The sequence below is a fragment of the Eumetopias jubatus genome, unplaced genomic scaffold (genome assembly GCF_037043125.1).
Source record: "Eumetopias jubatus isolate StellerSeaLion01/CBP00866 unplaced genomic scaffold, mEumJub1_p1.0 scaffold_9, whole genome shotgun sequence".
Classification (NCBI taxonomy): domain Eukaryota; kingdom Metazoa; phylum Chordata; class Mammalia; order Carnivora; family Otariidae; genus Eumetopias; species Eumetopias jubatus.
In genome coordinates this window covers 26,615,796-26,630,131 of record NW_028274815.1, presented here as the reverse complement: position 1 = coordinate 26,630,131, position 14,336 = coordinate 26,615,796, and the positions used below count along the sequence as shown (strand labels likewise).

The 14,336-nt window shown below is 36.6% G+C and overlaps 1 non-coding gene across 1 annotated transcript; it reads left to right on the top strand.

The window, feature by feature from the left end:
* The first annotated feature begins 5,663 nt into the window (after window positions 1-5,663).
* On the top strand, window positions 5,664-5,798 carry LOC114219721 (U4 spliceosomal RNA). Its single transcript, XR_003611449.1, has one exon. It is a non-coding gene; the product is annotated as a U4 spliceosomal RNA (small nuclear RNA).
* Window positions 5,799-14,336: the final 8,538 nt, after the last annotated feature.

Genomic DNA, 14,336 nt, shown 5'->3' with positions numbered 1-14,336 from the left:
AGGAATACACACAGGAAGATACTATTGACATACAAACTTAAAATATACAAAATAACCATACATATATTGCTTAAGGATATATACATATATATATATACAGCCAGGGCATTTTGATGACCTTTCCAGAGCAACAGGGCCTGATGAAGGACCACCCCCCAGCAATAGCATTCTCTAAAAGAAGCAATGGGAACAATGGAAAACTCAATGAACCACACCCAATGTAAAATTCTAAAAAAATGCATGGAAATGAGAACCACAAAATTTAGGAGAGTCTTCATTTTTGTTGGGAGGAGAATGAGGAAAATATGATTATGGAATACAAACTATTAGTAACGCTTTATTTCTTAAACTTTTAAATTTTTTTAAAGATTTTATTATTTATTTATTTATTTGACAGAGAGAGACACATCGAGAGAGGGAACACAAGCAGGGGGAGTGGGAGAGGGAGAAGCAGGCTTCCCGCTGAGCAGGGAGTCCAACGCGGGGCTCGATCCCAGGACCCCGGGATCATGACCTGAGCCAAAGGCAGACGCGTAACGACTGAGCCACCCAGGCAACCCTATTTTTTATTTTTTTAAAGATTTTTTATTTGACAGAGCGGGAGAGCGAGAGAGAGCACAAGCAGGGGGAGCAGCAGTGGGAGAGGAAGAAGCAGGCTCCCAACTGAGCAGGGAGCTGGATGCAGGCTCAATCCCAGGACCTCAAGATTATGACCTGAGGCGAAGGCAGATGCTTAACCATCTGAAACACCCAGATGCCCCTATTTTTTAACACAGGTGCTGATTACATTAATGTGCACATCTTTTTTGTAAGTCTGAAATGTCTCCTAGTATATTTAAAATATCACCTTTGTCTTATTTTCCTGACTGTAGATTCATCATGATAGAAATGTATTTCCTCATTATGATAGAGAAGTATCACCCATTTTCCAATCAAGACTTTATGTTCTAGAATTTGAGTTCTTCTCCACTGGTTGTGTGCAGGTGGGGTGGGGTGTGCTGCAGCTCCTTTGTATTTCAGGGGCTGTCATGGAAAAAAATTCTTCCAGTACTTTGTTGAAAAGGAATTAACCTGGTGCTGAGGATGGAACAGGAATGTGGAAGATACTGGTGCTTAGGATGGAAAAAGGAGTAGCCTGGTTAGAGAAAAAGGAGTCCCAGGGACTGGGAAGGGGATTGGGTTTGGGGGAGTTTTCTTTTTTTTTTTGTATTTAAGTATTTAATTTTATTTGGTATACACCACTCTGACTTTATTGTAATTGAAATCCAATACAGGATTTTTTTTTTTAAATCATTAGTCAACTCCACAAAGACAATACTGCTGTGGAAGACCAAAGGGGAAAAAATGATATATTTATTTACAATTCTCTATATTGTAAACATTTAATCTATATACTGTTACTAACTTATAATGAGAGAGCTTTACATAGACAAGGAAATGATGCCCACATTTCTATTCATATTCAGCGATAGCATATTAAATAGATCAGATTTTGTTTTCCATTAGCATTATGCTTTCTTTAGATAATTATCTAAACTTTCAAAAGATCTAAGTATATTCAAGTCCTATACAACTAAAACTACTAAAGCCAACATATTTGGCTTATAATTTCCTTTTTAGAATAATTTAAAGTGCTATAAGCAACCTGGCAATCAACACTTTCTATAAGAACAAAACTACCTTTAAACATTAATTTACAAGATAATATACAATGTTTATCTGGAATAGCTGAAATTTCAGCACAAGGTCACTGTCCCATGTATAACAGCAGGATTTTTTTTTTTTTGCATACCATGAAGCTCTGAAATTAACTGATGAATGACTGCCACAATGGCATATTATTGGTTTCCTACAAAAGAGGATAAGAACTACTAGTATATTGTCTTTTTTTTTTTTTTAGGTCACTTGACAGTAAGTTTGCATATTCAACGAGTCTACTGAGTTACAATATTGTCTACTGTAATCATTGTGGGGAGTTTTCTTAAGAGGTTTGGATGTGTTGGGGCATCTGGGTGGCTCCATTGGTTAAGTATCTGACTCTTGATTTTGGCTCAGGTCATGATCTCAGGGTTGTGAGATCAAGCCCTGCATCGAGCACCACCCTGGTGTGGAACCTGCTTATGATTCTCTCTCCTTCTCCCTCTGCCCCTTTCCACCTCCAAAAAAGGAAGAAGAAGAAAAAGAGGTTTGGACATGTCTCTTTAAAGTTTCTGTGTCCGGAGTGGTCAAGGCTGGCCTAAGTGCGGGGGCCCTGAGAGCAAAGCAGAAGTCTCTGTGCTGTGCCAGCCTGTGGTCAGTGGGGAGATGGCAGCCAGGACATTTTGATGACCTTTCCAGAGCAACAGGGCCTGATGAAGGACCACCCCCCAGCAATAGCATTCTCTAAAAGAAGCAATGGGAACAATGGAAAATTCAATGAACCACACCTGATCCTTGGCATCCGGAGTCTCTTTTTCCTATCTTCTCAAGGGAGGAAAATAACCTCCAAAACATCAGACCAGACCAATAGTAAAACAGGAAAATTAGGTTCATAATAAGAGACCTTGTATAACCGAAGTGTTAGATGAAACTATCAGCTGGGCATCGCTATGATTCAGCTTCCAAGAAAATAAACCCTATAGCTGACTGCACTGCCAGACTTATAGGGGCAGATGACCAGAGACAGAAATCCCACTGGGTGCCACTTAGACCACATCCAGGTTTGAGGAACAGTGACTAGCCAAAAAGTACTCAGGAGTGAGTGGAGCTTTCAGGTAACCATATTCTGTGATGAGCTGTTCACAAGTATTATGACACACTTACAAAAAAGATTTGCATTCCCTATGCTTTAAAAAAAAGGTAAATGTTATATAACTATTTTATCTTATATAGGTTTCTGAAAATCAATGAACACTAAAGTATACTTAGAATAAAACTGTACAAAAGTTAAATAAAATGTCCATGTTTTAAGACTATGCATAGGAAAAAAAAGTGTATTAGGGTTCTCCAGAGAAACAGAACCAATAGTAAATATATAAATGTATAAATATATATGCAAAGAGTTTTATTATAAGGAATTAGTTCACACGATTACGGAGGCTGACAAGTCCAAAGATATGCAGGGTAAGTAGGCAAGCTGGAGACCCAGGAGAACCAATGGTTTAGTTCCAGTCCAAAGGCAGGCAGGCTTGAAACCTAGGAAGAATTCAGTCCGGAGGCAAGAAAAAAAATGTCCCAGCTTGAAGGATGTCAGCCAGGAGGAATTCTCTCTTGGGGGGTGGGGGTTGGGAGGGCAGGGTGGGAAGGAAGGAGGGTCAGCCTTTTTGCTCTATTCAGGCCTTCAGGTTGACATCCACCCACCTTATGGAGGACAATCTGTTTTACTCAGTCTACTTATTTAAATATTAATCTCATCCAAAACACTCATAGAAAAACTCCAAATAATGTTTGATCAAATATCTTAGTAAGGCCAAATTGCTAAAAATATTTTCATATTCTAAATGTTTGCTCTGATTTCCAAATTTCTAATGAAGAAACCAAGCAAGGCTTGATATGATTTTCACCAAATTACCTTTGTAGTTCTAAAACTACAGCCTGCCATTGAAGCCAAAATACAATTTCAATTACCATTATTATCAGAATTTCTGAGCTCTTCAGATATTAACTTTCTCAGAAAATTTTACCTTTGTTTGCAATCATAAATTTATAACAGCAAATATACGGTTTATTGGGAAAATACTTTAAAGTGATTCATTTAGGGGCGCCTGGGTGGCTTAGTTGGTTAAGTGACTGCCTTCGGCTCAGGTCATGATCTCAGGGTCCTGGGATCAAGTCCCGCATCAGGCTCCCTGCTCCGCAGGAAGACTGCTTCTCCCTTTCCCACTCCCCCTGCTTGTGTTCCCTCTCTCGCTGTCAAATAAATAAATAAAATCTTTTAAAAAAAATAAAGTGATTCATTTATTTATATCTTGTTTGCATCATTTAGAGATACTCAAGTGTAGTGACTTTGTGCCAAATTAAAACATCTGGAAATCTTTCTAAATTTTGGCTATAATTCCAGATTCTTCCCTAGCATTTCATAGTACTGTCTGTTCAAGATGTAATAAAGTTTCCATGTAGTTCTTATTGGAATCATCTTCCTTGGAACGCCTACAATGAAGTTTGATATTTTCCCCCAGATGTTACCTTCAGCTCCACAGCAACAATGAAAGCCATTAAACTATTTTAAAAATTGTGATATTTTACCTTTTAAGTAAATTATTAGAACACTTTTATGTGTAACAATTGAAGCTTTGCAGTAATGATTGAAATTTACGTTGTTTTTGTCAGATATGTTTTATAAGTGAGACCATAAATTTAATTGCAAAGTCTGTATTAATGAGTTTTATTAAACATTTCATGCCTAAAAGTCTTTCTTTGTACTTAACATTAACACGACAGCAGTTTGTGTTAACAATGTGAATGGTACTTTTAAAATATTTTTTCTTTGATCAATTGAAACTCTCAGGTGAAATTTATAGAAGACACTTTCAAATTCTTTATAGTTGAAAATGATATATGATCTTTTTAATCTTCTCATTGATGACTGCAAATCTTTGAACTATGACCTTTAAGTGAACGTGATTGCTTTTTGGATGAAATATGAGTTTAGCACTTCCAATCTTCAGCACTACATTTTTTTTTCTAAAGATGAATTTTAGAATTGTAGAATCTGCTGCCTTTTTTTTTTTTTTTAAAGACTATTTATTTGACAGAGAGAGACACAGCGAGAGAGGGAACACAAGCAGGGGGAGGAGGAGAGGGAGAAGCAGGCCTCCAGCCGAGCAGGGAGCCCGATGTGGGGCTTGATCCCAGGACCCTGGGATCATGACCTGAGCCGAAGGCAGACGCTTAACGACTGAGCCACCCAGGCACCCCCAGCACTACATTTTTGATCACTGTTTGCATTCATCATTCATATCACCTGCAATAAGTCATGTTTTCATTTCAGAAATGAAAATCACTTGTTTTATTTTATATTAATTCTTGCACAGTATCAAAAGACATTTCAGGATGTTTCAAGAAATGTTCTAAGCTAGAGTTCAGTATCATATTTTTCCACAGTTTTAGAACATGAACATTTATGACATTTAAAAGGAATGTAAAGAAGCTTACCAACATTTTGCTGACCCTTCTTTCTGGGTGTTTTTTTTTTTTCCTTCCCTCTACAATTTACAAGGTTTAATTCAAACACAATATCCTTATAGAAAGTATGCATGTTACAAATGTACAGCTTGATAAATTTTCACAAACTGAACACACCCATATAATTAGCACCCAGATTAAGAAATAGAATATAACAGCATCCTAGATGCCCCAATCCCGAACCCTCTTTCAATTACTTCCTTCCCACTAAAGAGTAACCAACATCCCGTTTTTGTACTTTACATAAATAGAACCATAAAGTATATATTATTTTGTGTCTGGCTTCTTTGCTAAGCATTCGGTTTTTGAGATCATCCACCATTTTACATGTATAGATCTTTCAGTCTAATTATATTCTATTGTATGAGAGTGCCATAACTTGTCTATTTGGGTTGTTTCCAGTTTTGTATATTATTAATGGTGCTGTTATGAATATTCACTCTGACCAATACAGTACCTAATAACCACAGGTGACTCAAGTTTAAATAAAATTAAATTGGAGCTTTGCGCAGTGGCAGTATCGTAGCCAATGAGGTTTATCTAAGGCGTGATTATTGCTAATTAAATAAAATTAAATTGAAAATCAGGCGCTTCTGGCTGGTTCAGTCAATAGAGCATGGGACTCTTGATCTAGGGGTCATGAGTTCAAGTTCCATGGTGGGCACAGTACTTAAAAAAAAAAAATCACTTTCTCAGTTGCATTAATCACATTCCAAGTACTCAAAAGCCACATAGCTACTGTACAGACAATACAGAATACAGACTACTTCCATCATTGCATAAAGTTCCATTGCACAGTGCTGAATTTGTGTTGGTGTGCGTATGGAACTGCTGGGTCACAGGGTATGCACATGCTCTGCATTAATAGCAGAGAGTATCAAACAGTTTTGGGGTATCCATTACTAATATTTTGTTATAAATTCTATTTTAAAATACTAAAACAATGTATTTACTTTTCACCTAAGAATTACAATGCACTACAAGTAAAACCAGGGACGCCTGGGTGGGTCAGTCGGTTAAGTGACTGCCTTCAGCTCAGGTCAAGATCCCAGGGTCCTGGGACCGAGCCCCGCATCGGGCTCCCTGCTCAGCGGGGAGCCTGCTTCTCCCTCTGCCACTCCCCCTGCTTGTGTTCCCTCTCTCGCTGTATCTCTCTCTGTCAAAAAATAAATAAAATCTTAAAAAAAAAAAGTAAAACCAAATAGAAGTAGCAACTATTAGGGCATGAAATGCTTCACAGGTAAAGCACAATGTAGCAACATTATTTACCATGACACAGGACAAGCTAACAGATGTTGCACATGTTTCTCCTATGCCATTACAACAAAAGATCCATTATCAATGTCACAACAGAACAAATCTCTATCAGAATTTACATAATTAACTTCAGTGCTAATGCAGTAACAGTAATACTATTTACCAATGGTAGGATGCATTTCAATATTTTAACAATTGAGACAGCCATGCTCACGTTTATCGGTTAAATCAGATCTGCTCATAATCTGAACTAACACTAGATATTACCAATCTTTTTAAGGTTTGGCAATCTGAGGGGCCAATGTTGTCTCTGTTTAAACTGCATTTAATCACAAATGAATTTGTGCATCTGTACATACTCATTGGTCTTTTTTTTTAAGATTTTATTTATTTATTTGACAGAGACACAGCAAGAGAGGGAACACAAGCAGGGGGAGTGAGAGAGGGAGAAGCAGGCTTCCCACGGAGCAGGGAGCCCCACGTGGGGCTCAATCCCAGGACCCTGAGATCATGACGTGAGCCAAAGGCAGGTGCTTAAAGACTGAGCCACCCAGGCGCCCCTCATTGTTTTTGAAAATCATTTCTCCCCTCTTGGATTGCTCATTTATATCCCTTGCCCATTTAAATTATATTCTTTTACTATTATATATTACATAATACATGATTGCCCATGTATGTCCTTTGGCCATTTTAAATTACTAATATTTTTATTAAGGAAATTAGTTGTCTATGTAAGTCTTACAAATATTTCTCAACTTGTAGTTTATCCTTTTTTTAAAAGATTTTATTTATTTACTTAGAGAAAGAGCATGCATACAAGCAGGGGAGAGCGGCAGAGGGAGTGGGAGATGCAGGCTCCCCACTGAGCAGGAAGCTGGGAAGCAGCTTGATCCCAGGACCCCAGGATCATGACCTGAGGTGGGATCATGACCGGAACCGAAGGCAGACACTTAACCAACTGAGCCACCCAGGCACCCCTATCCTTTCTTATAGAATCATTTCAAATGACATGTAGTCAACTTTTTAAATCTCTTCCTTTTCGGTTTTTGTTTTCTGCCATGCTCTGAAAGCCCTAATTTCTCAAAGAATATATGAAAAATTAATTCCTGTTTTTTTCTGGCTTTTGTTTTTAAAATATTTGATATATCTGTAATTTACTTTGGCATAAAAAGTGAGGTGCAGATCCAGCTTTATATTTTTCCAACTGGCCTGCCATGTCTAAGACACTACTAGTTACCTACCTGGCATCCAATCTCCCTTACTAACAGAACTGTGACTTTGTTTAGGGCAGTAATATGCCCAGCTTAAAATACTTTCCCAGACTCTTGCAGCAAGGGTGGCCAAGTGATACAGTTCTGTCCCAAAATATAGGGGAAAGTCACAGAGTGCCATTTCTAAATAAGGGCAACTTTGACTGACATGATCATTTTGGCCTCTTTTACCTTTCTGCTAGGAATCTAGATGTAATACCTAGAGGTGAAGCAGCTACCTTAATACAATGAAAATGAAAGCCACCCACCCAAGATGGTGGACTAAAAAGATAAAACGAGCCTGAATCCTTAATGACATTAAGTTCCCATATTAGTCCTGGATTATATATCCTTGGATTTCTTATTATGTGAGAAATATAAACTCCTATTTAGTGAAGCCATTGATCATAGGGTTGCCTCTTTTAACCATGTATGTTCTCATCTGATGCAGTATCGCCACTTATTTAATAATTCATCTCTCTTTTTAGTAATCTCTACACCCAACGTGGGGCTCAAACTTACAACCCCAAGGGTGCCTGGGTGGCTCAGTTGGCTAAGCATCCAACTCTTGGTTTCGGCTCAGGTCATGATCTCGGGGTCCTGGGATCGGGCCCCGAGTCAGGCTGTGTGCTCAGCATGGAGTCGTCTTGTCCCTCTCCCTCTGCTCCTCCCCCTTCCCCCGCTCGCATTCTCTCACTTTCTGTCTCTCTCTCAAGTAAATAAAAATCTTAAAACAAACAAAAAACAAAAACAAAATCACAACCCCACGATCAAGAGTTGCATGCTCTTCTGACTGGGCCAGCCAGGCACCCTGATAATTCATCTTTTTATATCAGTTTGATATGCTATTATCATATACTAATTTCCCATAATTGGATATATTTCTGGAAACTCTCCTGTTTCATTGATCTAAATGACTTCAGTAATATTAACCCGCTAACATATTAGCTAATGTTTACTGAATACTAGGACAATTCAAAGAACAACCCCTTGAGCCTTAATTACTTAATATTAATGTGTAGTACTTGAAAGCCTAAAATTAACAGTGGACTTTAAAAAGTGGAATAGAAAGGATTAAAAAGGAAAGCAAAGATGTTTCTGTTATTTATATGATGGGCTATGGTAAAAGGCAACTATACTTATGTTGCTAAGTGGCAACACTGCTATTCCATGTTGTAATGAAAAGAACACTAGGATTTGGGGTTTGGAGACAAACAACTGGTAGGTCAACAGTTTTGTTTTAGACAATCCTCCCTTAGGCCTAATTTCCTCATCTGTATAATGAGAAATGATTATACTCATTAGATGATCTCTAAGGCTTTGCCTAATTTTAACACTCTTCAAGACTAATGATTAAAGTTTTGAAATTCACTGGATGTGGATTTGAATTCAGGATTCAATGATCAGGTTTATGTATTCAGTCAAAAAGTACTGGGGATAAACTGATGAACATGTCAGAAAACGTCACTATCCCAGGGGAGCTTGCATTATAGCGGAGAGTAATAATAACAAAAAAGATGGGAAGTGATGGGTGCCTGGGTGGCTCAGCCGGTTAAGCGGCTGCCTTCAGCTCAGGTCATGGTCCCAGGGTCCTGGGATCGAGTCCCGTATCGGGCTCCCTGCTCGGCAGGGAGCCTGCTTCTCCCTCTCCCTCTGCCTGCCTCTCTGCCTACTTGTTCTCTGTGTCAAATAAATAAAATCTTAAAAAAAAAAAAGATGGGAAGTGATAATTTACCTATGTTAAATGTGTAACCTGTCTAAAACAATTACAAAAGTTTAAGACTGCATTATAACACATGTGCAGAAAAGACATAAAACATACAGCTTATGATATTAAAAACCAAACACCCATGAAAGAAGCCCTTCTCATGACTTTCCAAATAAAAACCTTCTCCTTCCCCATTAAGGGTAACCACTAACCTTTTATGGTGGTCACTTTATTTTTTCATAAAAATGACTTTGCCAATGGGATTGTGGTAGCAGTTGTACAACTATACAAACTTACTAAAAATCATCAGGCTGTATACTTATGATGGATGAACTTTGTGGTGTGCAATATACCTCATTAAAACTGTTTAAAAAAGACTTTGCACCTCAATATATATCTCTAAACACGATCACTAAATTTTGCCTGTGTTTGGACTTCATATAAATGGAGTCATACAGTATAAATTCTTTGGCTTCTGCTTTGTTCACTCATAACGCTCGTGAAATTCTCCATGTTCTTACATGTGGTTTTAGTCATTCATTTTCATTGCATAACATTCCACTGTCTTATTAAACCTATTTATCCACTCTATGTTGATGGACATGCTGTTTCCAACTTTTGCCTATTATGAATCATGTTACTATGCACATGTCTCTTGTGGCATACGTACATGCATTTCTGGGTATATATCAAGAATAGAATTGTATATCTTAGCTTTTAATATTAAAAGCACGTTTCTGATACTAACTATACTTCTAAACAAAAGCCCTGACAAAGAAAACATGTCTCAGAATGTCAGGTATGGAATGCTGCCAATTTAACCTGTTCAATTTCATGAACTACTAAACTTCAGCCAGATGGGTTTTCATTTCCTTCTACATACTCACTATTCCCTCTGTCTAGATAGTCTTCCCTCCCATCTCTGCCTAGTTAACTTTTACTTTTCCCTAAGATTTTAGCTTAAGCATCTTTGCCAAAGGGAAGGCTTTTCTCATCTAATTCTTCAATTATACATTCCCTTGCTACCTCAGACCTATACTTATTTCTCCATTTGTTGCAATTGTTTTACAATTTGTGAAATGAATTGCCTATCTCTCCAACAATACTGGCCCATTAAAGTTGGGGTATGCATGTATGGTTTTTGCATATCACTGTATCCTTGCACCTAGCACAGTATCCAGCACATACAAAGGGGTCAATACTTGATGAATATCTATCATCTCTTCACATACAGGATACCCAATTCAAATGCTGTTTCTTCTGAATGTTTTGTTCTTGGGGCCAACACCAATACCATCCTTTGAAAATAAATTTTTATTATGCAAAGATTGTCCTAAGTCCCATGGGGCAAAGAAGATTGAATATGAGGGACTTAGCACCTAGGCCCATCATCATAAAGAATAATTCTGCGTAAGGATTACAAAATATGGAGTGTTTCATCATCAAATGGTACATACTATTTAAGTGATACTTCATATAGCAACTGATTAATTCCACAAAAGTGAGTAGGTCATTATAAAATCAAGCAAAAATATGGAATTTCAACCATTTACCTTCAACAATGAGTGCTTATTAATGTGAAGAGCAGCAATCCACTTTTACATTATCTTTTTTTATCACCAAATGACAAATTTCTCTCATAACCAGTCATTCTGTGTAATTGATCCTGTATAAATACTTTGGTAAGCTTTTTTTACTTGTTCGGTTTTTAATAAGAATTGCTCAGTGGCAACTATTGCAGAAAAACCAACGTTTCTGTTCTCAATACACCTAACTTATATTCCAAGTGTTAATTTATAAAATTATTACAGGTAGCAAAGTTTACTTCCCCACTATATTAATAATCTTCACGTGCTCTAATTACAAGTTAAAAGCAAAAATTTTATAAAACATACTTTTCCTATTAATATCTAACTAAAAAAAAATCTCAGTGACAGCATTAGTATACCACTGAACTATCCAGAAGGGATGTTTAAGAATTATTTTTCAAGCACTTGCATACTATAAATATCTTCAAAGTAAAAACTTGTGGATATTGAAACTGAAAATAAGTTGAAAATAATTGAAACTGAAACTAAGAGAAAAAACCAGGATTACTACCAACACACAATGTAAAATTGGGAATTATTTTACTAATACCATTTTTTAAAAAAAGGATTTTATTTGGGAAAGAGAGTGCGCATGTGCGTGGGGAAAAGGGGCAGAGGGTGAGAGAGAATCTCAGATTCACAGCTGAGCTCAGAGCCTGATGCGGGCTTGAGATCATCACCTGAGCCAAAATTAAGAGTTGGATGCTTAACCCACTGAGCCACCCAGGCGCCCCTTTCTAATGCCATCTTAATCATCCTGACACTCTTTCCTTTAATTAACATCTAACCATGCTGCAACCTCAGCATATCAAAAGAATTTCAAACGAGAAGCCTAACCTTAAGCTTCATGTTTAATAATATACCTTGTACAGGGAATTCTTTCAGATCACTACACTCCATAGAGACATGGTAGTGTCTAAACTTTATACCAGTTTGTTACAAAGAAAATATATTCACAAGTGGAACTTTCTTCAGAAAATATCATGATTTGAAGTTTAAAGACGAAGAATGTTTAGCTTTTACTGATGTCAAAATCTTATTTTGGGATTTATTTAAAAAGTGGCAACAGATTCTCAAACATACAAACTACTTCCAGGAAATCATACAAATGAGAAATAAACTGTAATTCAGCTTCTAAAGGGAAATTAAAGGGTGCCTGGGTGGCTCACCTGGTTAAGCATCTGCCTTCAGCTCAGGTCATGATCCCAGAGTCCTGGGATCAAGCCCCGTGTCGGGCTCCCTGCCCAGCAGGAGAGTCTGCTTCTCTCTTTCTCCCTCTGCCCCTGCTCCTGTACTCTCTCTCTTGCTCACTCTGCCTCTCAAATAAATAAAATCTTTAAAAAAAAATAAAGGAAAATTAAAAAGTAGTATAAGGAAGATGTAACACAAGGGTTCCATTAAAGAAACCATTTGTGAAAGAGGATGGTAAAACACTATTTTTTTATGTTATCAGAACAGAGAATTGTGGAGAGTGATTTTTAGCTCTATTAAGGCTTATTTCAGATTGCCATACCATGCAACCAGAAAGAACTGTATTAACACAAGCCTCTGATGTGTGTTGTTCTCATTTGTTGCAAAGAACAACACAACAAACCCAACTTGTTCAACTACAAACAAAGAAAAATAAAAAAAGACTTGTATGAGGGGCACCTGGTTGGCTCAGTAGGTAGAGCATGCGACTCCGGATCTTGGGGTTGTGAGTTCGAACCCCAAGTTGGGTGTAGAGATTATTAAAAATAAAACCTCAAAAAAAAAAAGAGTTGTATGGAAGATATTATAACAAAACTTAAAAATGTGTTACCATTCCCTAGAGCCTAAAACTGGCTAAAATATGCATAAAAATGTAAAAGGTAAGTAAATAACAATCATCTTAAAATATTCAACTACTTTTGCTGAATATGAAAAATATTCTGTTTTTATTAAGTTTGTAGAAGCACTATTTTATTCAATGTTTAATTACATTGGAATTTTAAAAAGTAAATTTGACTAAATTTGAAACAAAAATATCCACCTCATTATTTTAAGTCAATGCAAATTTTCACTAATTTAAAACTCTATATTAGCATTTTAATATTTGGGGAGTTTTTGGAAACATACATTATTATATCTAAACTGTCTTATAATAGACCTTAGAAATAAGCAAGTTTAATAATGGTTCATAAAACTTTATAAATATTCCTAACTTGTTTATTAATACAATGAAAATTATATAGAGATTTTGATTTTTAATCAAAATTTCAATTATTTTACAATCAATTTGAAACAGAAGTAAATACTCCTTTTGAGGATTAACATTCATGATTGCTACAACTGATAACACTTAAAACACACACACACACACACACACACACTATCTGGCTAGTTCTGTCTTAAAAGTACTACTGAACTAATATTAGGTTGGAATCATGATTTAAAATCAGTATGACTTAGAAAATATTATTATATAAAAATTCAAGGAAAGGACATTGTCATGATCAGTTTATCGTTAGCAGTACTGTGTCTTGTACAAATTTACAAATTGTTTCCAAACTGACAAACTGTTTTAACTATTTTGCTCATTAGTACTTGAAGATGTTGTCTGAACATGAAACACTATAAACTGTATCTATATAGACCCTAAATAGGGTAGTCCTCACGACTAAATGCTAATATTTTTAAATATCTTTTTAGAACACAAATACCTTATTTTACATTATTAGGTAATAAACATGACCCACATACATAAACTTTTCATTCACATCTTATAGAAATGATAGCTTAAAAAAATTAAACCATTTTTTGATAGAATGGGTCCCAAATTCTTTGACTTATTGCTTAGTAAAATACTACCCCCTGATACCAAATCCCCAGCTTCTTAGGGAAGATTCCAGGGTCAACACTATGAACATCAACTATAATAATCCACTATAAGAAAGTACTGACCTCAGAAATTTCTTATGTGTGACAAATGTTTATTTTACAGTTGCTGCTTCTGTAGTTACTGATCCTTCCTCACAATTTCATATTATTTTACGTTCTCGAAATTCTATCCCTCCGGTGCTTCTGTAGCGCTAAGCTTGTTTAAAAAAATTGGTATATGTAATTTTCACATTATTCTGCCTCAAAGATAGCTTCACACTTTTCCTGTGGCTTAAAATAAGTTTTTTCTTTTTCTTTTTTTTAGCGGGAGAGAGGCGTGAAAGGAGGAGATGGGCTTGGTACTTTGCTAATTTGAAGACTTGCTTCAGAACTGCTGGATATTTCCTGACACATTTGGTTCCTAAAGGAATACATACTAAGAGATGGCCATGGCCATGTTAGCACACTGAGGACAGCAGTTAACTCTTCCAGCTGAGACCAGAAAGGATAATATAATAATTTGCTAATAGT